The sequence below is a fragment of the Canis lupus genome, chromosome 10, assembly GCF_011100685.1.
Source record: "Canis lupus familiaris isolate Mischka breed German Shepherd chromosome 10, alternate assembly UU_Cfam_GSD_1.0, whole genome shotgun sequence".
NCBI lineage: Eukaryota > Metazoa > Chordata > Mammalia > Carnivora > Canidae > Canis > Canis lupus.
The window spans coordinates 2,899,576-2,925,644 of NC_049231.1; the positions used below are offsets into that span (position 1 = coordinate 2,899,576).

General features: G+C 38.6%; 2 long non-coding RNA genes across 3 annotated transcripts in view; one reads left to right on the plus strand and one right to left on the minus strand.

Moving 5' to 3' along the window:
* The window catches only part of LOC111097578, a 107,124-nt gene that overhangs the window by 50,251 nt on the left and 30,804 nt on the right, over positions 1–26,069 (plus strand). The gene's annotated exons all lie outside the window — the stretch shown is intronic.
* The window catches only part of LOC102153745, a 48,090-nt gene continuing 47,009 nt past the window's right edge, over positions 24,989–26,069 (minus strand). The window contains exon 6 of the long non-coding RNA XR_005365129.1: positions 24,989–25,197. This is a non-coding gene — a long non-coding RNA (uncharacterized LOC102153745). The remainder of the gene's footprint in view (positions 25,198–26,069) is intronic.

Sequence of the window (26,069 nt, forward strand, 5' to 3'; positions counted from 1 at the left end):
AATGTTTAAATCTCAGTGAAGCTGGTAGGAATATTTAGCTCCACAGGCAGAAAGGAATTCATAGAACTATTATATTCTAACCTGTTTTATCCACTAGAGACTGTCATGTAAATGTCTGACAGAGCTACGCATATGAGAAGTTACACAACATCAGTATTCATTAAGATGGGTCATTCAGTACAAAGTGAGCTCATTTCACCAATATAAATTTGCAGGGATCGAATGAAGGGAAATCAAAGATGAAGGGAAATCCAAAGTGTGACCTTGAGCCATCGCCTGTGGGTATCGTCTTGTTTCATCAATGTCAAGGAAAGCAGAGATAACTTTTAAGTTATCTTGGAGCATCAGAGCATGCAAACTACCTTAAGGTTCTCTCCCCCGATGAGAAATCAAACTAATACATACCTGCCTATTTCATACAGACGCATAATCTCTCATCTCACACTAATGACAGGAGGACCCAACGTGGGTCACAAAATCTCAAGCTCGGAAAGCATGCGAAAGAAAATGACAAGCAAGAGTCAACCAAAACATGTTACAAGATTGTGCTAATTGACTTGGACAGAATGTCTTCAGAGTATGTTACTAGGGTGTCACTGTTGTATCCAAAGGGAGAATGGTGCATTGAGTGAACAAAGTGCAGTGATTTGCACTTATCTCTGCCCCATCTAAGTACTTGGGCCTCCCTGGATACTGGGGTTAAGAAGGTTAATAACGAAGTTTCCCTAAGTGGCAAGCGAGGCAGGTAAGGAAAGTTAAAATAGGTATCAGATTACATATCTGGCATTTTTCTGGATTCTTCTCATTTTCTGTGACCCTCTATAAGTGCTGCATTTATATCTCATGCATCCTTCTCTTATTACTCTTCTCTTCCTTTTCTTTTTCTTTCTCTTCTCTTTTTTCGTTTCCTCTCCTTTTCTCTGCTTGATTTCTTGATTTCTTTGTTTCTCTTCCTTTCTGTTGTCTGTCTTTTTTTTTATTATTATTATTGAAACATACTCCTTTGTTTCCAATAGCCAACAACTGTCTTTTTCTTGTGGCCTGCCCTCAGATTACCACAATAGTCATGGAAAACTCTATGTGCCCTCAGGTGGCTGTAATTCAATGAGTGCTGGGCTATGAAAGCCCATCTTTCTTGTTTTTGTCATGTCAGAGGCAGACCTCACAGTCCACCATCTGTAGAATCAGTCTGACGCTATCTTTGAGACGGCACCCTTCTTTCTTCTCCTTCATGTTCTTTCCCCCATTCCCTTCCATGGATTTTGGGAACTTCCTTAATCAATTACTTGAGCAAGATTTTTTATCTTGGGACTGTTTCTCTTAGAACACAGCTTCTACTGTTAAAAAGTTAAATTGGCAAGTAATGAAATGTAACTTTAAAAAATATTTTAAAAAACACTTTAAGTACATTTTTCAATCACCAAAAATTCCTTTGCCAGATGATACATCTATATTTTTAGTTGAAAAATATATTGCCACCAGAGCTACAGGTAAAGTTTAAAACAACTATGAAAGATCATATTTTGAATCTAACCAGGATGGAGCTTAATGGTGGAAATACCTTCTCACTCCACTTCCCTCTCCCTTGCCCATCTGTAGTAAATTAGAAGAAATCCAATTCTCCAAATTTTATTTTCTCCTATTCACACAATAGGATTTTATTTGTGATTTCCTCAGGGATTCAACTTCTTTTGTTGAGGTCAGTGACCATTCATCTTAATCTCCTTTATACATTTTTGGTAGTGTCCCGTAGTAACTGAGGTGCAAAAAATATGAACACAAGGTAAGATCTCTGCAGATTACCCAAAGGTTTAGGAACATTTAGTAGACTTCAACCCATAAAAGAAGAAGTAAACTTAAAGTTTCCAACTGGAAGTGGTGAAATAAAGGACTTTCTAGGTAACCATCTACATGGATAATCTAAGCCTTCTGGTAAACCAAGATGTCTTTTCATATGGTATTGCATGCATCTTGCACAACAAGGTTAGTGTCTGGTCCTGAAATCTTTTGTATATGTTTTTCTGGAGGCTCATATTTTATAGTTCTGTGTCCAATAATATTAGATTCCTCAGTTCATCCCTTCCTTGCCTTCCACATAAAGGCATTCTGACTAAACAGGGTGTCTTGCTTAGAGGGGCATTTAATCACTCTGACATTTGGAAGACTAACTTCTAGTCCTCTTGCAGTGTCCTTTCCAGACAGGCACTTATGTGACTATGTTTCTTTTGAAAAGTGAGCAGAGAAAGCCTTGGTGCTTCTATGAAAGTGGCCATTGGGAAGTAATGGATCTGGGCCATGAGATGAAATGCCAATGAAACTGTGTCCACTTTTGAAAACCCCCATCCCATTTTATGACTTTCTAGTCTGTCTTATATGGAATGATCTCTTTACTTGGCAAGCTGTTATGCATCCTGAGAGACCTTGTCCCAGCATCTTTTCCTCTGCAATGCTTTCTTTGATTCCTCTGAACAAAGCTTGTTTTTTTGACCTCTAGCTCTCTTGTCATATCATACATGATACCCTTATTATAAGCAATCATGATAGATACAATTTAACACCTCCAGATTGTCATACAATGACTGATATGTAGAATGTACTTAGGAAGCATTTATTAAAGGATGAATGGATGAATGAGCAGATGAACAGATGTACAAAGGAGCAGATAATTAAGTCATTGATGGTCATAGAGAATAAAAGATAAACAAATGCATGGGCAGAAAATATGTACTCAAAGAGATTAGGTGTCTTTTAAGCTGGGTTGATTAGAGACAATTTTATGGAGGAGGTTGGATTTAAATTGGGCCTCAAAGGATGAGTGAAATTTGGTAGTCTAGTGATCGATAATATTATTCATGAAAGTGCTTTCAGAAGCATAGAAAGTGTCATAAGCTGCAAATATTTCATTAATACTTATTATAGTACATTGAATCTACTGAACTACTTGTAATTGATACTCCAGAGAATATTTATAATGAAAAAGAAGAAAAAGGAAACCTTAAAACACAGCAGAAGTAAATTAAAAATTGCGGTAGATGGTAAATCTACCTAAAGCACCTTTTTAATATTAATACATTTATATACTAATAAACATCTTCAGGAGGAAAAAAACTGTCCTAAATAGTTTTTCTTAATTTTATTTTTTGAGAAGACAATTATTTGAGTTTGCAGTTTTTGGTCTGTAATAATATTTGCATTGTGGCCTACTCAGAGCCAGAAATTAATTGTAAGGGATCTGGTTGGAATCTAAAAAATGTGACACTTTCAAATGCCACGTGGCTCTTCCATCGTTTCTCTGTCTTTATTTGTGAAATAATTTTGTGATGCTTCATTCGTAAAACTCAGGATTAGGCTATAATGTTCTAGAGAGGCGAGAAAGACACATCACTCGCAATAGTGCCCATATGTTCTAATTGGCATTTATAAGCACATATTTAGAAAAAAGATATCAGAAACAGACATCATCAGAGATAAAGGCCTGATTCAGATTAGAGCAGGAGTCTGGTTAATTTTGTATTTATCTGGAAGCTTGACTTCGAAAGCTCAAAGCTGTCAGGCTTAACTAACTGCCATTTTATTACCATTTTCACAAAACATTTATCTGCATATATGATAGAGCTGCCATGTGGTTTTAGAATAAGGTGATGTGATCGGGGGTAGTCATTGTAGTGTAAATGGTGGGCTGAGAGTACTATTGCACACTTCTCAGTTAGTCTTTAAAAGCACGGCCTAAGTTTGCAGAACACTGTTTATGTGGCTTCAGCTGGGTAATCCATCTTCTGGTTTCCATGACCAAAGCAAGGAGTCCTGAGGGATAGCTTCCAACATATTTAAATAATTCTAGTACTGAAAAACATCTTGCAATGAACCTTAGGATGGAAATGACTGAGCAGTCATTAAGTGGGCAGAAACTGGGTTGGCTTATCAAATCGTTAATTTTGGGTTTTATGTTTGAAATGCCATTTAGAAAGGCCACCTTGCATTTTACTATATAGTCTAAAATTTACTAGACATGTCAAGGGGAAAATGAGGGTCATTTGAAAAATCAGAACGTTTACCTTTATATGTACTCTACCGTAGGTGTGGGTCTGTTACTCAAAACAAAGCAGTCAATCATTTTGGCCTTGATATGGTAGAGGGTAACTTGTAAAAGATTGCTTTTGAACACTGCCAATCAGCTACCTGAATGATGTTTTTTTTTTTTTTTTTTAAGATACCGATTATTTCTCATTAACTGTGTTCTGAGTGCTATACCAAATGTTTTACATAGATGATCTCATTCAATCCTCTCTATAGATGAGTAAGCTCAGGCTTCCGTAATCTGCCCAACATCATGTGGCTGGTAAGTGGGGATAATGGGATATGAGTGCAGGCAAATTGGTTCTAGAATTTATGCTCACATATACCTTGTATTTATTTACCCTTTAAAAACATTAAAAACTTAACCCCTAATGGTGAAAATTGGTAGATATTTGACTGAGGAGAAAGTTTGCGGGTCAGTCTTTTGGCACTCATAGTGTTGGGACATCTGGTGTTCAAAGATATGTTCCTAACTTTATAGTCTTAGCAACTGGTTCACATCAGCCAAGCTCAAGAGAGCTGAGTTTTTTTCACATCAAAAAACTTTTAAATAGTTTCTTGTGGGTGGTTATTTCTCTCCTATGGCAAGAATAAGCAGCGGTTAATAGTATAGGTATCAGGGATTGGGTTTAAATTAAGGTCCACCACGTACTAGCTGTGTAACCTTACACAATTTTCTAAGCCTTGGTTTCTCCATTTATAAAATGAAGATAATAGCCCCATTTGATCAAATTGTCATGACTTACTTCATAGAAAGTGTTTTTTATGGGGCTAGAGTTATAGTCAATCTTCAAAAGGAATAGTTACTATTAATGAAGATTATGGGAACATGATCTATTTCTGTCTTTCTACTATCTGGAAAATCATATGAGTAATTAGTAGGTAGTTTAATAAATAGCAAATCTGATAAAAGATTTTCTATTTTATGGGATATTCTTTTCTTTTATGGGATATTCTATGGAATATTTTATTTAAGTTTGGAAAAGTATTCTCTTCCATTACTGAGATTACTGTGTTAGGCACCAAAATACTCACATCTGCCAGAATCAGCTTTTATGCTTTAACAGTGCTGGATAAACATCAATGCATTCGTAAGCTTTAACTCTACTTTTACAGAATTGCTGTTGAAGCAAACTTCCTTATGAAAGGAATACTGTCTTTCTTCAGATCTTAGATGTCATCTATAGTAAAATGGCACCATGGATTGAAGAATGGTTTTAGAAGAAAAAAAGAAGTGAGGTAGTAAGTGTACACTATAAAAAAAAAGCTAATGGAAACTAGTTTACACTTACCTATACTATTATATACTACTTTTCCCCTAAATCTCGTAAACTATGAGTTTTGACCTTCACATTCATTCTAAAATTTCCTTTAAAGCGCTTTAGGCCATCAGCAGTTAGGTATAACGTCATGGTAAAACATTGTTTTCTACAACACTTGTTCATGATCTTTACCTCTTTAGCACTTTTGGAATTTACAAATAATTTCAAGCCATATTTAAAACATGCGAGGCTTATGCTACATTTTCTATTGGATTTAATGCATAGTTTGATTTTTTTCTTTATTTGAATTAACTACCTCTAAAAAGTTTTTTTTTTTTTTTCATTCATGAGAGACAGAGAGAGAGGCAGAGACATAGGCAGAGGGAGAATTAGGCTCCCCATAGGGAGCCCAATTCTTCCTTGATCCCCGACTCCAGGATCATGCTCTGAGTCAAAAGCAGCTGCTCAACCCAGGTGCCCCTAACTACCCCTAAAATTAAATAGCTTTTTTGTTTGTTTGTTTTAAATAGCTTCTTTTAAAACTCAGCCAGAGCTTTCATCTAAAAGGTATTTGATTCTTTGGATTGCATAACTGTCTTACGCAAAACCCTCCTAGATTTGGAAATCCTATGATCCAGTTCAGGGATTAACAAATGATACTTTGTAGGCCAAAACTGACCCCCAAATTGTTTTTGTCAATAAAATTTTATTGAAACACAATCATGCTTTGGGTGTGCAGATAATACTGACTATATCTTTGGTCCTCCACCTTATTCATGTTTGCTCAATGACCTTTCTTGGGGCTCCATGTTCCAGGTTTGGAGATTAACATATAGCTACCTTAGAAATGCCCGCCAAGGTCAGGATAGGGGAAAGCTTGTTTTGGCCTCCCATGAATCTGTTAGAGATGACAAAGTCTTTCCCCTTCCTGCTGCACAGGTGGTGTCACAAAGATCTAATTAAAGGTTAGCTGTCAAGTAGGTGCACGCAAGCCCTACGATCTCATTACCATGCCCTTCTGTGCATCCCCTTGCTCTATAAAATCTGTGGACTAAAGTCTAGACTTTGCAGAGAATAACTTTGTAGCTGAATGTTCGTTTGCCTGATTCCCACTCCGTCTACTTTGCCCCCATCAGTAAATCACCCTGAATAAAACTCTGTGTAAACTGTATAGAGTTGCCTGCTTTGTTTTCTGATATCAAAGTGCCTTCTCTGTTTCGGGGATACATTACTGTCCCTCTCCCACCTTCTGACACATGCCCATTTGTTTATATATAGTCTATGGCTATTTTTATTTTTATTTTTTTATAATAAATTTATTTATTTTTTATTTTTTAAATTTTTGTTTATTTATGATAGTCACACAAAGAGAGAGAGAGATGCAGAGACACAGGCAGAAGGAGAAGCAGGCTCCAGCACTGGGAGCCCGACGTGGGATTCGATCCTGGGTCTCTAGGATCGGGCCCTGGGCCAAAGGCAGGCCCTAAACCACTGCGCCACCCAGGGATCCCCTATAATAAATTTATTTTTTATTGGTGTTCAATTTGCCAACTTACAGAAAACACCCAGTGCTCATCCCGTCAAGTGCCCCCCTCAGTGCCCGTCACCCATTCACCCCCACCCCCTCCCTCCTCCCCTTCCACCACCCCTAGTTCATTTCCCAGAGTTAGGAGTCTTTATGTTCTGTCTCCCTTTCTGATATTTCCCACACATTTCTTCTCCCTTCCCTTCTATTCCCTTTCACTATTATTTATATTCCCCACATGAATGAGAACATATAATTTTGGTCCTTCTCCGACTGACTTACTTCACTCCGCATAATACCCTCCAGTTCCATCCACGTTGAAGCAAATGGTGGGTATTTGTAATTTCTAATGGCTGAGGAATATTCCATTGTATACATAAACCACATCTTTTTTATCCATTCATCTTTCGATGGACACCGAGGCTCCTTCCACAGTTTGGCTATTGTGGACATTGCTCCTATAAACATCGAGGTGCAGGTGTCCCGGCGTTTCATTGCATCTGTATCTTTGGGGTAAATCCCCAACAGTGCAATTGCTGGGTTGTAGGGAAGGTCCAATTTTAACTCTTTGAGGAACCTCCACACAGTTTTCCTGTGCACTGCACCATTTCATATTCCCACCAACAGTGTAAGAGGGTTCCCTTTTCTCCACATCCTCTTAAACATTTGTGGTTTCCTGCCTTGTTAATTTTCCCCATTCTCACTGGTGTGAGGTGGTATCTCATTGTGGTTTGGATTTGTGTTTCCCTGATGGCAAGTGATGCAGAGCATTTTCTCATGTGCGTGTTGGCCATGTCTATGTCTTCCTCTGTGAGATTTCTCTTCGTGTCTTCTGCCCATTTCATGATTGGATTGTTTTTTTCTTTGCTGTTGAGTTTCATATGTTCTTTATAGATCTTGGATACTAGCCCTTTATCTGATAGGTCATTTGCAAATATCTTCTCCCATTCTGTAGGTTGTCTTTTAGTTTTGTTGACTGTATCCTTTGCTGTGCAAAAGCTTCTTATCTTGATGAAGTCCCAATAGTTCATTTTGCTTTTGTTTCTTTTGCCTTCGTGGATGTATCTTGCAAGAAGTTACTGTGGCCGAGTTCAAAAAGGGTGTTGCCTGTGTTCTCCTCTAGGATTTTGATGGAATCTTGTCTCACATTTAGATCTTTCATCCATTTTGAGTTTATCTTTGTGAATGGTGAAAGAGAGTGGTCTAGTTTCATTCTTCTGCATGTGAATGTCCAGTTTTCCCAGCACCATTTATTGAAGAGACTGTCTTTCTTCCAGTGGATAGTCTTTCCTCCTTTATCGAATATTAGTTGACCAAAAAGCTCAGGGTCCACTTCTGGGTTTTCTATTCTGTTCCATTGATCTATGTGTCTGTTTCTGTGCCAGTACCACACTGTCTTGATGACCACAGCTTTGTAGTACAACCTGAAATCTGGCATTGTGATGCCCCCAGATATGGTTTTCTTTTTTAAAATTCCCCTTGCTATTCGGCGTCTTTTCTGATTCCACACAAATCTTAAAATAATTTGTTCTAACTCTCTGAAGAAAGTCCATGGTATTTTGATAGGGATTGCATTAAACGTGTAAATTGCCCTGGGTAACATTGACATTTTCACAATATTAATTCTGCCAATCCATGAGCATGGAATATTTTTCCATCTCTTTGTGTCTTCCTCAATTTCTTTCAGAAGTGTTCTATAGTTTTGAGGGTATAGATCCTTTACCTCTTTGGTTAGGTTTATTCCTAGGTATCTTATGCTTTTGGGTGCAATTGTAAATGAGATTGACTCCTTAATTTCTCTTTCTTCAGTCTCATTGTTAGTGAATAGAAATGCCACTGATTTCTGGGCATTGATTTTGTATCCTGCCACGCTACCAAATTGCTGTATGAGTTCTAGCAATCTTGGTGTGGAGGCTTTTGGGTTTTCTAGGTAGAGTATCATGTCATCGGCGAAGAGGGAGAGTTTGACTTCTTTTTTGCCAATTTGAATGCCTTTAATGTCTTTTTGTTGTCTGATTGCTGAGGCTAGGACTTCCAGTACTATGTTGAATAGCAGTGGTGAGAGTGGACATCCCTGTCTTGTTCTTGATCTTAGGGGAAAGGCTCCCAGTGCTTCCCCATTGAGAATGATATTTGCTGTGGGCTTTTCATAGATGGCTTTTAAGATGTTTAGGAATGTTCCTTCTATCCCTACACTCTGAAGAGTTTTGATCAGGAATGGATGCTGTATTTTGTCAAATGCTTTCTCTGCATCTAATGAGAGGATCATATGGTTCTTGGTTTTTCTCTTGCTGATATGATGAATCACATTGATTGTTTTACTAGTGTTGAATCAGCCTTGTGTCCCGAGGATAAATCCTACTTGGTCATGGTGAATAATTTTCTTAATGTGCTGTTGGATCCTATTGGCTAGTATCTTGTTGAGAATTTTTGCATCCATGTTCATCAGGGATATTGGTCTGTAATTCTCCTTTTTGGTGGGGTCTTTGTCTGGTTTTGGAATTAATAAAAACCGTTCAACACCTCAACATTTAATAGTTAAGCTTGCAAATTCCAAAGATAAAGAGAAGATCCTTAAAGCAGCAAGAGACAAGAAATCCCTGACTTTTATGGGGAGGAGTATTAGGGTAACATCAGACCTCTCCACAGAGACCTGGCAGGCCAGAAAGGGCTGGCAGGATATATTCAGAGTCCTCAATGAGAAGAACATGCAACCAAGAATACTTTTTTTTTTTAAATTTTTATTTATTTGTGATAGTCACAGAGAGAGAGAGAGAATGAGGCAGAGACACAGGCAGAGGGAGAAGCAGGCTCCATGCACCGGGAGCCCGATGTGGGATTCGATCCCGGGTCTCCAGGATCGCGCCCTGGGCCAAAGGCAGGCGCCAAACCGCTGCGCCACCCAGGGATCCCAACCAAGAATACTTTATCCAGCAAGGCTCTCATTCAGAATGGAAGGAGAGATAAAGAGTTTCCAAGACAGGCAGGAACTGAAAGAATATGTGACCTCCAAACCAGCTCTGCAAGAAATTTTAAGGGGGACTCTTAAAATTCCCCTTTAAGAAGAAGTCCAGTGTAACAATCCACAAAAACAAGGACAGAATAGATATCATGATGACACTAAACTCATATCTCTCAATAGTAACTCTGAACGTGAACGAGCTTAATGACCCCATCAAAAGGCGCAGGGTTTCAGACTGGATAAAAAAGCAGGACCCATCTATTTGCTGTCTACAAGAGACTCATTTTAGACAGGACACCTACAACCTGAAAATAAAAGGTTGGAGAACAATTTACCATTCAAATGGTCCTCAAAAGAAAGCAGGGGTAGCCATCCTTATATCAGATAAACTAAAATTTACCCTGAAGACTGTAGTGAGAAATGAAGAGGGACACTATCTCATACTTAAAGGTTCTATCCAACAAGAGGACTTAACAATCCTCAATATATATGCCCTGAATGTGGGAGCTGCCAAATATATAAATCAATTAATAACCAAAGTGAAGAAAGACTTAGATAATAATACACTTATACTTGGTGACTTCAATCTAGCACTTTCTATACTCGATAGGTCTTCTAAACATAACATTTCCAAAGAAACGAGAGCTTTAAATGATACACTGGACCAGATGGATTTCACAGATATCTACAGAACTTTACATCCAAACTCAACTGGATACACATTCTTCTCAAGTGCACATGGAACTTTCTCCAGAATAGACCACATATTGGGTCACAAATCGGGTCTGAACCGATACCAAAAGATTGGGATCGTCCCCTGAATATTCTCAGACCATAATGCCTTGAAATTAGAACTAAATCACAACAAGAAGTTTGGAAGGACTTCAAACACGTGGAGGTTAAGGACCATCCTGCTAAAAGATGAAAGGGTCAACCAGGAAATTAAGGAAGAATTAAAAAGATTCATGGAAACTAATGAGAATGAAGATACAACTGTTCAAAATCTTTGGAATGCAGCAAAAGCAGTCCTAAGGGGGAAATACATCGCAATACAAGCATCCATTCAAAAACTGGAAAGAACTCAAATACAAAAGCTAACCTTACACATAAAGGAGCTAGAGAAAAAACGGCAAATAGATCCTACACCCAGCAGAAGAAGAGAGTTAATAAAGATTTGAGCAGAACTCAACGAAATCGAGACCAGAAGAACTGTGGAACAGATCAACAGAACCAGGAGTTGGTTCTTTGAAAGAATTAATAAGATAGATAAACCATTAGCCAGCCTTATTAAAAAGAAGAGAGAGAAGACTCAAATTAATAAAATCATGAATGAGAAAGGAGAGATCACTACCAACACCAAGGAAATACAAACGATTTAAAAAACATATTATGAACAGCTATACGCCAATAAATTAGGCAATCTAGAAGAAATGGACGCATTCCTGGAAAGCCACAAACTACCAAAACTGGAACAGGAAGAAATAGAAAACCTGAACAGGCCAATAACCAGGGAGGAAATTGAAGCAGTCATCAAAAACCTCCCAAGACACGAGTCCAGGGCCAGATGGCTTCCCAGGGGAATTCTATCAAACGTTTAAAGAAGAAACCATACCTATTCTCCTAAAGCTGTTTGGAAAGATAGAAAGAGATGGAGTACTTCCAAATTCGTTCTATATGGCTATTTTTATACCCCAGTACCAGAGTTGAACAGTTACCACAAAGTCCATACAGCCCGCAAACCCTAAAATATTTACCACCTGGCTCTTTGTAAAAAAAGTTGTGGACCTCAAGAGATTCAGCAATTTCTAATGTCTAACACACATTAATTCTTTCTCATTACCTTCTCCTCCTCATTACCATCATCAACAACATAGCTAAGAGGTATTACTGTGCATCCATCACTATACTGAGCTCCCAACATGAGTCGTTGTACTTAATACTCATGGAACACCCTTCATTTCACAGGTGAGGAAATTGAGGCTAAGGATGTCATTTATCCAAGTACATACAGCTAGTAAGAGGAGACACCAGAATATATAGCTTTATAAACATGATAGGACAGAAGTAAATTAGAAAGGAAATATGCAGTGACTTAACAGATCTGGAACAGTTGGCCAAACAAGGGTATAAGTGGGGGGCCTGAGAGAAGATTAAGCAATGTTTCAAGCAAAGTCGAGCTCATCGGTGCAACAGGAGCACATACATCTCGAGCATCAACTATTTTCCTATGGAAGAATCCTTAGTTTCTTCACAGTTTCTGGTTACATCACACACCTCCATGAAATGTCAGCTCCATGAGAGTGGAGACTTCTGTTTTCCCCCCACGGTTTTATTCTGTGCGCCTAAAGGAGTAGACAGTCAAGAAACAATTGCTGACTAAATGAATGAACAAGTTTTCGACTGTGCAAACTGTGGGAAAAGGGAAGAAAAAGACATTATCTGTGGAACTTCCCTTGACTATCTGAATATTTTGGCAACTGTAAGTTACCAAATAAGTGTCAGGGGAAAGAACTCAAGAAGTAATAAGTTGAGGTTTCCACACGGTCCAGTTTTTTCAAAATCCTCCGTTTAAAAGCAGGTGCTGGGGGTTCATTTTGTTTCTGTTTATATCATTCAAGGACACTTGGTTACAAGTGAAAAGAGAAAAAAAAGTGCAAAGAGCTAGTAACATTTGGACAAGGATGGACATCTCTCACGTCTATTTCTGAAGGATGGTACCATTATCTTCTATCATAGACTGGCCTCTTAGGGGAGGGGACAAAGTGGCCAGGAGTCCCAGATTCATATTCTAGTCCTCCATAACCAGAGGATAAGAGCTTTTCTTGACTCCATAGCAAACACTTAACAAATAAACTTTTCCTTTATGTCACAGACCACAAATATCAGAGTTTTCCATGATCAGACATAACGTGGAAAGACAGATCTTAGGAATTTCATTTTTAAGAAGTTTGAGAAACAATTGGTTAACAGTGTGGTCATGAAAGCCAGACTGTGTAGGTTGAGATCTCACCACTTCCACCTGCACTTGCATGGCCTTGGGCAGGTTACTTAACTCTCTGTGCCTTAATTTCTTCATCTGTTAAAAATTTTGTTAATAAGAGAACCTAGTTTATTGGGTTTATTAGATTGTGTGAGAATTAAACCAGATAGATTGTGTAAAGACTGTGAAATGTTGCCTGGCACATAGTAAGTGCTGAATAAACATGAATTTTTATAATAAATTCGTTTGTTGTTGCCTAATTGAATATTATGCCATGGCAAGAGTCTGTGCTAATGAGACACTATCTTTTATAGACATGTTCAGGTATGAATTTTAAAATCAAATAAGCCAAAAAACAAGCAAACAAGCAAAGCCCCCTGCAGAACCACCATCTGAACCTTATGTTTGCTAGAGGTGAAATATATACAGATGTGACAAGAGAAGATGTATTTTGAAATTGGCACAAAAGGAAGTCTATCTGGCTTTTCTAGTTAACAGGTTGATGGTTTCTTATTGGCAAAACGAGTAATTGTGGAATTGTTGCTTTTTAATCACAGTTTTTTTTTTTTTTAATCACAGTTTTAAAATTAGTTTAAAATGTATTTTAAACTTTGAATCAAAAGTTTGTGAATTCGCAGAATCCTTAAGTAATTTGGGTATTTTTAAAGATCGTGGTTGAAACCATTGGTCTAGATGGTCACAATCTTTCAATCAATTTCCTTTGTCTAACTGTAGCCTTTCAGTATTGTGTGTATTTAAGTGTGTGTCTCTGTGTGGCCATAATTATTCCTGGGCAACACTCTTTGGCTTATAGTGCTCCTTAGTGAAACCATATTCAAATTGGAAGAGCAGTTATTGAAGAGAAAATATTGTCTTTAATATATTAAAGACAAAAAAGTTTTGAGATTAGTCATTTAATCTATGAGGTCTAGAGACAGTCCTTGTATTTCTGGTGAAAGAACTGGAATTGACAGGCGACATTGAAATGATACCTCTTCACTGCAGATTTATTTATTTGACATGAATCAAAGACATAAGGATCCTCTTAAGAATTTTGATTGGCTGGCCCAGGATTTGAACTGAAAGTCTTGGCACTAAATAATCTTTGCAGGTGGAAAGATAGAACAATCTTTGCCTAAAATCAAAATGGGACTTTCCTCATTAATGAAACTTAATTTATAAAACTCAGTTAAAAATCCTGCTTACCAATTTGTATTATAAAGTCTCCCAACCCTAAAGTGTTTGTCAAGAAAAGTGTAGATATTTGCTTCTGAACGAGTTATTAGGAAATCTATCTAATGCATTGTCAATGAAGAATTACAATTAAAATTTAAAGCCATTTTGTTTTAAATTAATGAATTATTAAACTCAAAGCTTTGTCTTCATTTTGCATTGTCTCATGTGCATTAGAAAACCAACATAACTGCAGGTGGTTAGAACTATAGGTACTTATATTTTCAAAGGAAAAGAAAATAGTTTTTAAAATCAGATATACATGCACATATCCATTATATACCTAAAATGCCTACTGACTACGTGTGAGAAGATGGAGCACTTATTTAATAAATGTGAAAATGCACAATGGGTGATATAAAATGCATATAAAATTAAACCAAACAGGTGCATTAATCACTGCCACCAGGACAAATGGATTCAAGCAGCAAACATTTATTTAAATGACCTACAGCAGGAAGGAGGAGGATGGAAGAAGATAAAAAGCACTGGGAAAAGTTTATAGGTTTTTCACTCAAATACCTCAGGGGCCAAGGGAGAAACAATGGGAAGTAAGCACACTCGTGTGGCCTTCTTTCTGACAGAGATGGAGGGAAGGGGTGAGAAGGGTGGCCATCTTCTTAATGATCTAATTGTAAATCCATTTGTTTTAGATGGCTAATCGGTTTTTATTGTGTCAGTAGAGATGACTTGGATAATTGTTGGCCCTGTGGCTCTGGAGTGATCAGATGGCACATTATAAATTGGAAGGTAGCCAGGTCTTGCCCAATATAGAGTTGGTTAAAACCTTTGATGACATAAGTGTCTGATAAATAAAATATACCTCATCAGTAAAAGCTTAACTTGATAATTAGATAGGAAAGCAGGTTGTTTCATGTTTGAAATCCTACAAGCTCTGAGATCCTCAAGAGTTGAATCAAACTCAGGAACAAATTCTAGTCAGTTTAGGTAAAGTCTGGTTTCTTTGCATTCAAAGAATTACCTCTTAAAGAGGCTTAACAAAGAGGCCTATAGTCTGTCTGATATCTGGGTATTATCTGAAAAATGTGGCTTTGAAAAATTAGGTGAAATGAGTCATAAATGCATCATAAATTGTGGAATTCATTTTCTTTTGAAAGATATACAGATTCTAGAATTGAAGATGAAAAAAAATGTGGTAATCGTCCCTGCCTTTGGGTTTACAGAATAGTTTTATGATAGTCTGTGTCTCCCTCTCAGTCCCTTCCTTCTCATGGGACTTATATACCTAAGAAATGTTGAGGACCCCTAGCAGGACTGTAAAGTGACAGAGACCCTATTTAAACCAACAGTAAAAGAGGAACAACATGATGTCAGCTTTTACCTTCCTTAAAATAGCATATAAGATTCCCATAAATTATTTCCCCTCCCCACCTTAATCTCTTTATGCTGTCCCTGGATGGGGGCAGCTAAAGGGGGGGGACCCTTAAAAGTAAAATACAAATTGTTAGTCTGGATGGTGTCCATCACAGCCAAGAGCATACAGCCTTAGCAACCAATCCTGTCAAAACCCATCAGACTCACTATTTGACATCACAAGACGCTCACGTAGTTGCTCCACAATATATTCAGTGGAGTCTGGGTGAAGTGGGAAGCGGCAATATGTACATTTCTGAAAAGTACTATTTACCCTGCACCTCATTTGTCCCATGCTGATTCCGTACCTGGGACTGTCTGTTCCACCAGGACCATAGGAAGGAGGTGAGTGAATCTGTGACAGGTCCCCACTCTGGCTGCCAGCTGGTCCTCAGCGCTGCATGAGGGTCACGGACTCCCGACCAAAGGCCTCCCCATCACCCTTAGATATCCAAAGGGCCATTTTGCTAATGTCTTAATCCTACTGCCACATTCTTCATTCTCAATAGATCAACTCACTTCCTATTTATGTAATATGCCTTTTTATCATCTCGATTTTTCCTTTCCTGCCTTATCTTCTCCTTTCCCCCATTCTCCTTGCATTATTTGCTCTGCCATTGTTATGCTCCATCTCTCCCTTTTTAGTGACACATATGGCCTATCAACAGGAGGAGCTTTAGGAATATTACTTGAGTCAGAGGCTTTTGGAGAAGAGACTATGGATATCCTCTTATGACTTCTGAAGGTTCCCTTCACATTTTCCATGGCCTTTCACCGACCTGTAAGAGCCAAATGGGCACATATTGCTGCATTATTGGGCCCTCATGGTCTTGGAAGATCTCATGAACCCAAATAAGTCAAACAGTCTCTTCTCTTAGGTACAGGATCTCAGAACTAAAAATCTTCATCTGGCTGTAGAAATATGGACATTCATTCCCCTGTTTCACAGTAACAGAATGAAAGAGAATAATGTCCTGTACACAAGAAGGAGATTTTTCATTGGCAATAAAATAAGGAGCACCTGGCGTGGTTTTGAGGGAAGACATCTTTTGTCTGGTCAAGGATATCCAAGGGAGAATCCCAGAGACACGGGAGGCCAGGTAGGGGGCCTGAAAGCTCACTACCTGGCTGCAACTCACTCACAGGGGCAATGACCGGTGCTTGTAACCTGGTTATGGTTACGCTTCTGCTCATTAAAACAAAACCCTAAGGGAAAAGCTCTAACGTCCCATTTAGACGGTGGTTTCAGTTCAGGTGGACTTTCTGAATCTTGCTATCTATTGTCTGTCAATGGAAAACTCTCATAGAGATAGAGACTTCCTAGAGGGAGTGAACGAAATTGGTGCTCAGGGGTCCTTGACCCCTCTTCTGATCACCTCTACCTCCCATAGGTCAACAGGTCTTTTAAATTCTTTTTCTGTCAGCCCCTCCTGTCCACCCACTACAGAATCCTCCTTCTTGATCCATGTGACTTAGGTCCTTCCACACTGTTGAATGTATACCACCACCAGACTGGCTTTCTTTAACTAGTGGGCAGCGTCGGTCCATTATATGCCAGACATTGGAGTCCTCAGACAATTTTGTCTCATTTTAACATTTTTTACTTGGCTTCCACTTCTTCAATACTCAGACACTCTACTCTGAAAAATGATAATTTTCTACCTTTGCATATCCTTATATAACAGGAGACTGTGGGCTACTTGAGAGAAAGAAATCTATTTTACACAATTTTTTCAGCATTATCTTTACATGTCAAACAGGTTCTTAGCAAATGCATTGTAATTTTTGTTTATGATACATAGAAAACTTCTCTTTATTTGGTGAAGGAATTCGAGCTGTGAGAAATGGACTATCCCACTCCTCCCTAACCAGCATAAACTAGTGAAATAAAGAATCCCTAATACCAGGCACTTCAATAAAGAGAAGAGGGTGGCTGTGATGGGCAAAGAGAAGAAAACGAACACCACAGCTAGTGGGTATCTCTCACCTCTGCAGCCAAACCAGATGCTCTTGATACTAAGGCATTTCCCTTTGAGAAAGAAATGGTGGCCATAAAGAAAGCTAATGACTCCTCTGGATAATGATTGAATACAGTTGGGTCTAATTCATTAGTTATTTGAAGAAGAAAGTCAGAGGGACTACATCAAGTGTCAGGGCAATTGCTGAACCAATAAGACGTGTATTACAGCAGCTCTACTCCTTGTCTGGGTACTTAGTCTGCTCTTTTTTTGTCCCCTAACTCTGCTTCTCACTGAACCATAGCCCTCACTATTACACTAGAACTATTACACTAGAACAATAATCAAACCCGTTGGCTTAATGATTATTTAATTGACTGTTTTGCCTGCTAACTATGATAGACTATATATATATATTTGGTGCCTCTTCATGCAAAAGGATTATACCTTCCCATTCTGTTAAGCTTGGGCAGCCATGTGACTTGTTTTTTGGCCAAGGAAATGTGAGCAGCAGTGACATGTGTCACTTCCAGAAACTTCCCAAGCCGCCACATTTGTCTGTTGTGTTCCCTTTCCCCTGACTCTCCAATCATGGGAGCCAGGATCAAATGAAGCCTTCATCAGTCCCAATCCCTGACTGACCACCACAAAGGGCTCTTTTGTCAAATACAATGAACATAGAGCATGAACAAAAAGAAACTGTTGTTTTTAAACCACTGAGATTTTCAGATTGTTTGTTACTGCAGATAACTTAGCCAATTCTGCTTGATACACTTATAGGGCAAAGATTAATAATAATAAAAGTCAGCATATTTATTTGTGGTCTGGTCTCAATGATAAGTATAGAATCACATCTGATGAATATGCTCCAAGTAATACATTTGGAATATAAAAATATACCCAATATGATATTTATTTCTCTACTAAGGTAAGATATTCATAAACTATATTCTTAAGGAGATTCACACAAACCAGCCTCCTTCTGCTGGTCTTCCTTCTTTTGATGTAAGATACTTATGAGCAAAACTCTAAGAAAACTCCCATCCTTTTACCAGCTTTTCTAAAGAATGAGTCCATATCCTATTATAGTTCTATTTTTCTAGTGCAGCCCCTGACACATAATAGAAAAGTGGTAAATGTACATTTAGTTAATGGATCTTTGTAGCAATAATACAGCACTTCACCCATAGCAGGTGGTAAATGAATATTTGTTGAGTATAGTTGAACTACTTTGGAATATAATTCTAAATTATTTTGAAATTTTAAGTATTTTGTACTATTATCATCAATCCAACACATAGAGAGCATTCTTTTCTTCTTCATCAAAATTTATAAATGTGTTATTCAATGTTTACATATATATTTGCATTTATTTATTGAAAATGAACTGCAATTCCATAACTATGAAATCCTACCTCATTTCTAGGTAGTGTGGCAAAGATTTTCAAATGTTAGATGACTTATGCCTCACCTGGGCGGGAGGGGGGGGAGGCTTTGTGTAACTGCACCCTCTTGGGTTTGACACTCAGAAAGTATGATTTTGTAGCTCTCAGCTAAAATTGCAATTTTAACCAGTGTCTTCAGGTGATCCAGTCAGGTCATCTGTTGACCGCTTTGAGAAATGTCTTACCTGAACAATGTTGCAAAAATTTTAACATGCATACCGATGACCCAGAGGCCCTGTTAAAAATGCAGATTCTGATTAGTAGTTCTGAGATCAGGCCTGAGAGTCAGCATTTTTTAACAAGCTTCTCATTGATGGTGGTGCTGTTGGATCTCAAGCCACCCTTGGAGTAGCAAGGAATTAAAAAAAAATACACATCATGTTTTCTTAAGTTTGTGGATCAAGATTTGGTCCTGTCATGTAATTATTTTGATTTGCAAAAATTAGTTTGTACACATCAGTTAACTCCTTAACTAGATTTCACACTGCCTGAGGCCAGGAAGTAGGCTAATTATACAATTTCTCTCTCCCCCCTTGACTTCCACCTCAGTGCTGAGCACTTGCTTAGCAGGCACTCAATAAGTATTGTTGATTGATTGATGAAACTGCTATAGAACAGCTGTAGAGCAACAGGATGTACATAATCATGGGCAGTAAAATACCATTTTTACATAATGGTTTTGGATCCATGTCAAAATGGATTTTTAGGGAAAATGAAAATTGACAACAAACATTAAAATCTTTGAAAAACACTTCTTACTCAATTTGGATAGTGTGATCAAACATGCCAATAAATCTGTTTCCACCCTTTATAAATGAAATGGATCACACAGAAACTCAATTTAATATTCTTTTTTTAAGACTTTATTTATTTATGATAGGCATAGAGAGAGAGAGAAAGAGAGAGAGGCAGAGACACAGGCAGAGGGAGAAGCAGGCTCCATGCAGGGAGCCCGATGTGGGACTGGATCCCAGGACTCCAGGATCGCGCCCTGGGCCGAAGGCAGGCGCTAAACCGCTGTGCCACCCAGGGATCCCCTCAATTTAATATTCTAATTAAAAGTAAACTAAGACTTGAATGTCACTTGGGGTCGGTAGTTTTGCTATAATAGTGTTGCCTAAAAACTAGAAACTCATTATTATGTTAAAAGTGTATTCTTGCTGAGGAGACACAGTATAAGACAGTGGTCTTAGCTGTAAATTCTAACTTTAGCCATAATTTCATCAAGGTGAAAAATAATCCTGGAGAAATGCAACAGAAGGGGTTTCATATTCTTGTAGTTACGCTTATGTGCTTAACAGTTCTGGGCGAGACTGCTGGACTATACACTCATTCATGCATTCATTCATTCAGCCACCTATGTCTATGGTACACTTGCCATGCTGATGCTGTATCGGTGCTACACGCTGCTGTCTCTGAGCTAACCATCTAGTGCAAAATACAAGAGGACAGGCAATTATACTCCTGGTCAGTAATTGCTAAGATAGGAGAAATTCAACTTGATAGTCACATAAGAATGACCAGAGGCATCAGGAAAGGTTCAGGATGTGTCTCTGAACTGAAATTTGAAGAATTGGGAGAGAGCCAGAAACTAGACGAGTTGGGATGAGTGAGGGTAGGGGGTGGGGGTGGAGGGTTGGAGGGGGCACATGGGAAGAAATGCTTTTCCTGCCAGAAGAGCAGCATGTACGAAGGCCTGGCAGTGCTGGAGAGCTCCATGCATTTGGTGAGCTGGAACCGAATGGTGGAGCTCACCTGACTGCTGGGTGCAAGGTAGAGAAGGTAAAGATGGTGCTGGGTGCTCCCTGAAGCTGGATTATAAGGTTTATTTAAACTGTATTAAAGTTTGTGTTTCATCTTGAATACTGTGTTTTAGGCAGGAATAGCATGAATGGGTTTTTATTTTAGGAAGTTCACTCTTGCAGGCCCTTTAGACCTAGGTGGGGACTCTCCCACAGTCCTTGCATTCTGTCGTCTGCATTTGGGGCCACTTTCCCTACTAGCCTGGGACCTCCTATAAAGCAGGGCCGTGTCTTTTTCAGCTTGCTCTCAATCTTAGAGCAGGGCGCATAGCAGTAACAAATGGAACAGAAAAGTTTGCTTAACAAGTGAGGGTTTTTGGTCGCTTTCATTAAGGCATATTCCGCATGGGGGTACTAAATGAATTCTCACTGCCTGTGAAATGGAGGCTGGTGTCAAATAAAATTTGGGATTAGAAAATAGTAATAGATCTTTCCCATAGTCACAGGATGAAAGAATGTCATTTAATTTAAACCCTTCTTGTCTTCGGGGGAAAAATCACACTTGAAAGTTGCTGTAAACAATCTGGAGTAATCATGGTACAGCCGACTCAAAACAGTCACACCCACCCTGCAAATCCAATTCAATTCTCCTTTTGTCTGGCCTAGCAGGAAATTAACCAGACAAGCCGTTGGGATTTGTTATAATAATACTTCTTAGCATTTATATGGTTCTTTCTGGTTTCAATGAACTTTACGCACATTAATTACTTAATCACAAAGGCCATTGTGAGGTGGAGAGGCAAATATAGTTATCCCCATTTCTCGGGTAAGGAAATTGAAAATGCAAAGGGGGTAGCAAGCTGTAGATTGGTCTGCCAGTCAGCAGTAAACTCAAGATTAACTCCCAGAAGGCCAGTACACAGTCCATTAGCCCAAATTGTCTCAAGACGAAGACTATTCCTGGAGTCCTGAAAGAGAAAGGGCTCTGCATTACCATAAGGGAAAGCAAATAGAGTAGTCCAAATTGTTCCCTCGTTTCTCCTTGTCCCTCTGAGCACAGAAACAATTTCATGGATCCTTGAGACAATTATTAACCTTGGGGCTGGATCCTGTGCATGAGTAACCTGTTCCCCAAGTATAAATGAATTTCTTTTTGCAGGGACCTTCCTTTGTGGAGGATACAAGGGTATAGACTCTTGCTCCTGAGCAAGAAACGGTGGTACCCTTGGGGCTCAGAAGCTTGGCCACTCATAGGATCTTGCCCCAGAGATTGTTTCTCTAAGCCAGTGGAATGCCTGGGTATTAGAAATTAGAAGTTGCCCGTCCTTCCTGTTCCTGTCCTCTTTTGACTGAGGATGTCCTGCTGCCTGATGTGGTTGGTAGCCTTGATCTCATGGGGGCTTTGGAGGAAAAGTCCATTTGGGGCTCCACCTCCTGGAAAGCTTGGAGCAACTAGTTGGATTAATTCATGTAGGTCACACATACAGCAATTGCTTCCAAGCATCTGGAAGACAAACAGGAGTTAAAAAGGCAGGCCCAAGGGGCGACCTGGAGCAAGATGTGGTAGAGATCCATGGGAGGCAAGATGGGGAGGGACGCTGGCTGCGTATCAGCTGCGCTAAACCCTGGAGCATGGTCTGATGGCAGAGAGAACCCTCCAGTCGGAGCAGACACTTCCCCGGGAGTCCTTGGGCTCTGCTAACTGAATACTTAGCATTTTCTATCCCTTGGGTGATTGGAAGATATTGGGAAATCCCCCCAAATTCATTTGACCTCTTTAGGTATTTGGAGTAGGGAACCATTAAAAGATTTTCTTTTTCTTTCTTTCTTTCTTTCTTTCTTTCTTTCTTTCTTTCTTTCTTTCTTTCTTTCTTTCTTTCTTTCTTCTTTCTTTCTTTCTTTCTTCTTTCTTTCTTTTTCTTCTTCTTCTTCTTCTTCTTCTTCTTCTTCTTCTTCTTCTTCTTCTTCTTCTTCTTCTTCTTCTTCTTTTCATTATTTATTCTGAGATTTCTCTCCATTAGGAACACCTTCTCAGAGTCTCCCCGCCCCAACCCCTTCATGGCTCCACTGCTTCCTTTCTGTAAGCCTCTCCTGCCTCTGCTTTGCACACTTAATTTTCTTAATAAGAAAATGTCAGGCGTGTGATTGAGGGTGAGATGAGCCCAAGTCCCGAAGGAAATAGTGTATGGGACATTTTGGCCAAAGGAGTGAAAATATTCCTGCTTCCTTGGAGGAAATGAAAATATGAAGAACTATCGTTTGCTAAGTATCAGGCATTTTCAGGTCTTCACACACATTACTTCGTTTAATAATTACACCCAACTTTCAAAAAGGATTAGGAGATAAAATCCAGAATTTTTCATGTTTCAAAATAAATTTGTCTTCTAGAAATTGAAAATATGCCACTTCCTTTCTAGAACACATAGAAAAATCTGGTATTAGAAAGGACCTTAAAATCATCTGGTTTACTGCCCCCCTTCATTTCACAGGTAGAGAAATCAAGCCCACTGGTGGTAGAAAACCAAGACCACTTTTCTGACTCCTAGTCTAGGTAGCAGAGTGGGGACAAGAGATGTGGATTTAGAACTTGAGTTCCACCTCTGCCATTTGCTGGCACTCAGGGAATTGTTCAACCTTGCAAGGATGCCCCTGCGCACAAAGGAATTCAACTCTATGCTCTCTGAGGGAGGTCACTTGCAACCCTGCAGACTCTCTTGTCATTTCTCTGCTAGATTACACTGCCTCTTATGATAGCAACATTTACATTTAGAAATTGTGCCTAAAACTAGAAATGTAAAGGACTATGCACTTGCCTGCACAAGTTTTTACTTTCTCTACCCACCCTAGTGTTTTCAGATTCTTATTAGAAATGAAAAGACTACGAAAAAAATGCCACGCAAAGCATATTATCCCAGAAGTTAAAACTGCAGGATCTCATAAAATAAAAACTACCTGGTCGTGTACCTTTGATGTACAGCTCATGTAAAATAAAAAGTTTTAGAGTATGGGACACTTCTGATTTTTGGCTTTAAAAATAAATACCAGGAATTCCTGCTGAAACAGGAAACTCTGGTTTTGAAGTATACAGAGACTGAAACTGTAGTCCAAAGCAGTACAATCAGGTCTTTTTTGAGCAGCTCCCAGGGCTGTTTTGGAAAGAGGAAGACCAGCAGGGAGAGCTTGGGCGAGAACCAGCCAGGCTTGCTGGTTGCTGTGCCCAGTTGACCGCACTTGCCTCCATGTGGCTCAGTAGTGGCTTGTGCGGGATTTCACTCCAGTGGTTAGTAGGAGGCCGGTGGATCTGAAGACAGTGGCAAGGCCTGCGCTCCAGCAAAGTGCTTGCCACTGCAGACAACTCTGTCTAGAGAATTTTAGCAAACGTATGGAGGTTGCTTATTTTCATTGCCTCTTAAGATTTTACACAATGGTAAAGTATGCCTCCATCGTCTATTTTGTTGCCAGTATTTTTTTAAAACCCAGTATATATACCTGAAACTACGTTAAATTAATGATTTATACTCAAATGCTGCACTGGATAGACCACATGATTAGTGACTAAAATGCCCTGCCATAAAATTCTTAGAATTCTTTTCGGAAGGTAGATTTGCTTTTAGACAGGAGATAAACACTACTGCATCAGAAAAGATAGTTCATTGGTGAACATATATATGTTTATTATATTGGGAATGTTGTGTTCTTTGATAATTTTCACTATGAAATATTTCAGGCGGTTTTAAGTGGTGGCACTAAAAATAAAGTAGTGGGCACTGAACAGATGGATTGAATTAAGAACGGGTTTAATGCCAAGTTCACTCATGTCTGAATGGTGAAAAGAGGTATTCATTTAAAAGTCTTGTTATTATTTAAAAAAAAAAACAGGGATTTTTTTCTTCTTTCTTTCCCTTTTGACAACAAAAGCCATTTTACTAACTGTGATATACATATTCTAAAGGATTACGAGAAAATGTAAAATAAACTCACTTTATATAGCACATAAGGAGTTGGAAAAAAATTAAATGACGAGTAAGTTTGAACAATGAACAATTTCTATTAAGTTTGAAATCTAATGAAGTGCTGTGAAAACTAATTTTGAGGCGTGCATGATGATTTTCAGAAGTAAATTTATTTAATCTTAACGAACTATGATTTCTACTTTCGGGAAAAACTATTTTGAAGACACAGTGAAGTATCTAAGCATCACGCGACTATTGCAAAATAAAAGACTGAGTTAACTGTAAATGAATCATAAACATATGTTTTAATTTTCCCTTAAAATATATATGCAGCTTTGTAAATTAAAATGTTTTTCATAAGCGTGATTTATATCAAGGCAGGCCCCAAATATTTGAAAAAACGGCTCAAGCTATTTGACAAACTTAGAATCGACTAAAAATTAAATCTATATTTACAGAGAAAAAGATGCACTGGCACGTTTATTTTCACAGAAAGACTTAATGTGGTCTCTGTGTTGCTCTAGTCAGAAGATTTTGGCTGTGATATTGTCTAAGCAAGTCACAGTGTCTCTGGCTGTCATGTTTGTTCCCCTGCACACCTGGTGGATGGATCTTTGGGTCTCTTTCAGCTGGAAATGTCCCAAATGCTGTAGAGCAAGTAAGATAACAACATATATGGAAGCAATCTGCAAAACATATAGCATGATATTACTGCTTAAAATTATATATTGTGTATTTCTCAGTCATATTTTAACTTTGTAAATTATGGAAATCAGTTCTGTATCTACCAGTACTTAGCATAGTGGAGATTACAAATAGCTAATTAACAAATGATTATTTAACAAATGAATGTATTCCCTTCGAAATCAAAGAATAATTGCACAACTATAACCCATATATAAATATTACATATAAACATCTCTCTATATGTTTATATGTAATTATATGTAATGCAACTGCTTTGCATCTAAAATGACTTCTGAGGGTATTATTTAATTAGGTGGAGAGGTACAAGCCAGTGAGTGAATTGAAGACCACCAGCACTCTAAAATCCCTATGTCTTGCTTTCTTCATTTTCTTGCTTTTGTTAGAATCTGTGTTGCCCTGGAAATAGCCCTATGGCTTGAGCTTGGCTCGTTCATTCCCTGCTTGGGAATAGAAGAGAAGTTACTCTTCTTCAAGTTTCTTTTCATATCATCACACCAGACTGTCACACCCCAGAGGGCATGCCATGCTCTTAAGCCTAGAGAATCTCTGTCAAGACTTTAGGAGACCAGCCAACATGGTTTCTAAGCATAAAATTAGTTTCTTATAAAATTGTCCATCCACAAACTATTAGTGTCAGAAATGTTCTACTTTGTCTCTGCAACTTCATGTCATCAAAAACAGGACCTTTTCCTAACTAACCTATCATTTTGAACTTGGGTCTGTCCACTCTTTGAGAGTATGATATGACTTTGGCAAGAAGAGGAAGACTTCCTTCTTTGGACAAAAATTGCCATTTAATGAGCCACTTTCTTCCTTGCTGGTTTCTTCCCTGACATCAATACCCATGAAT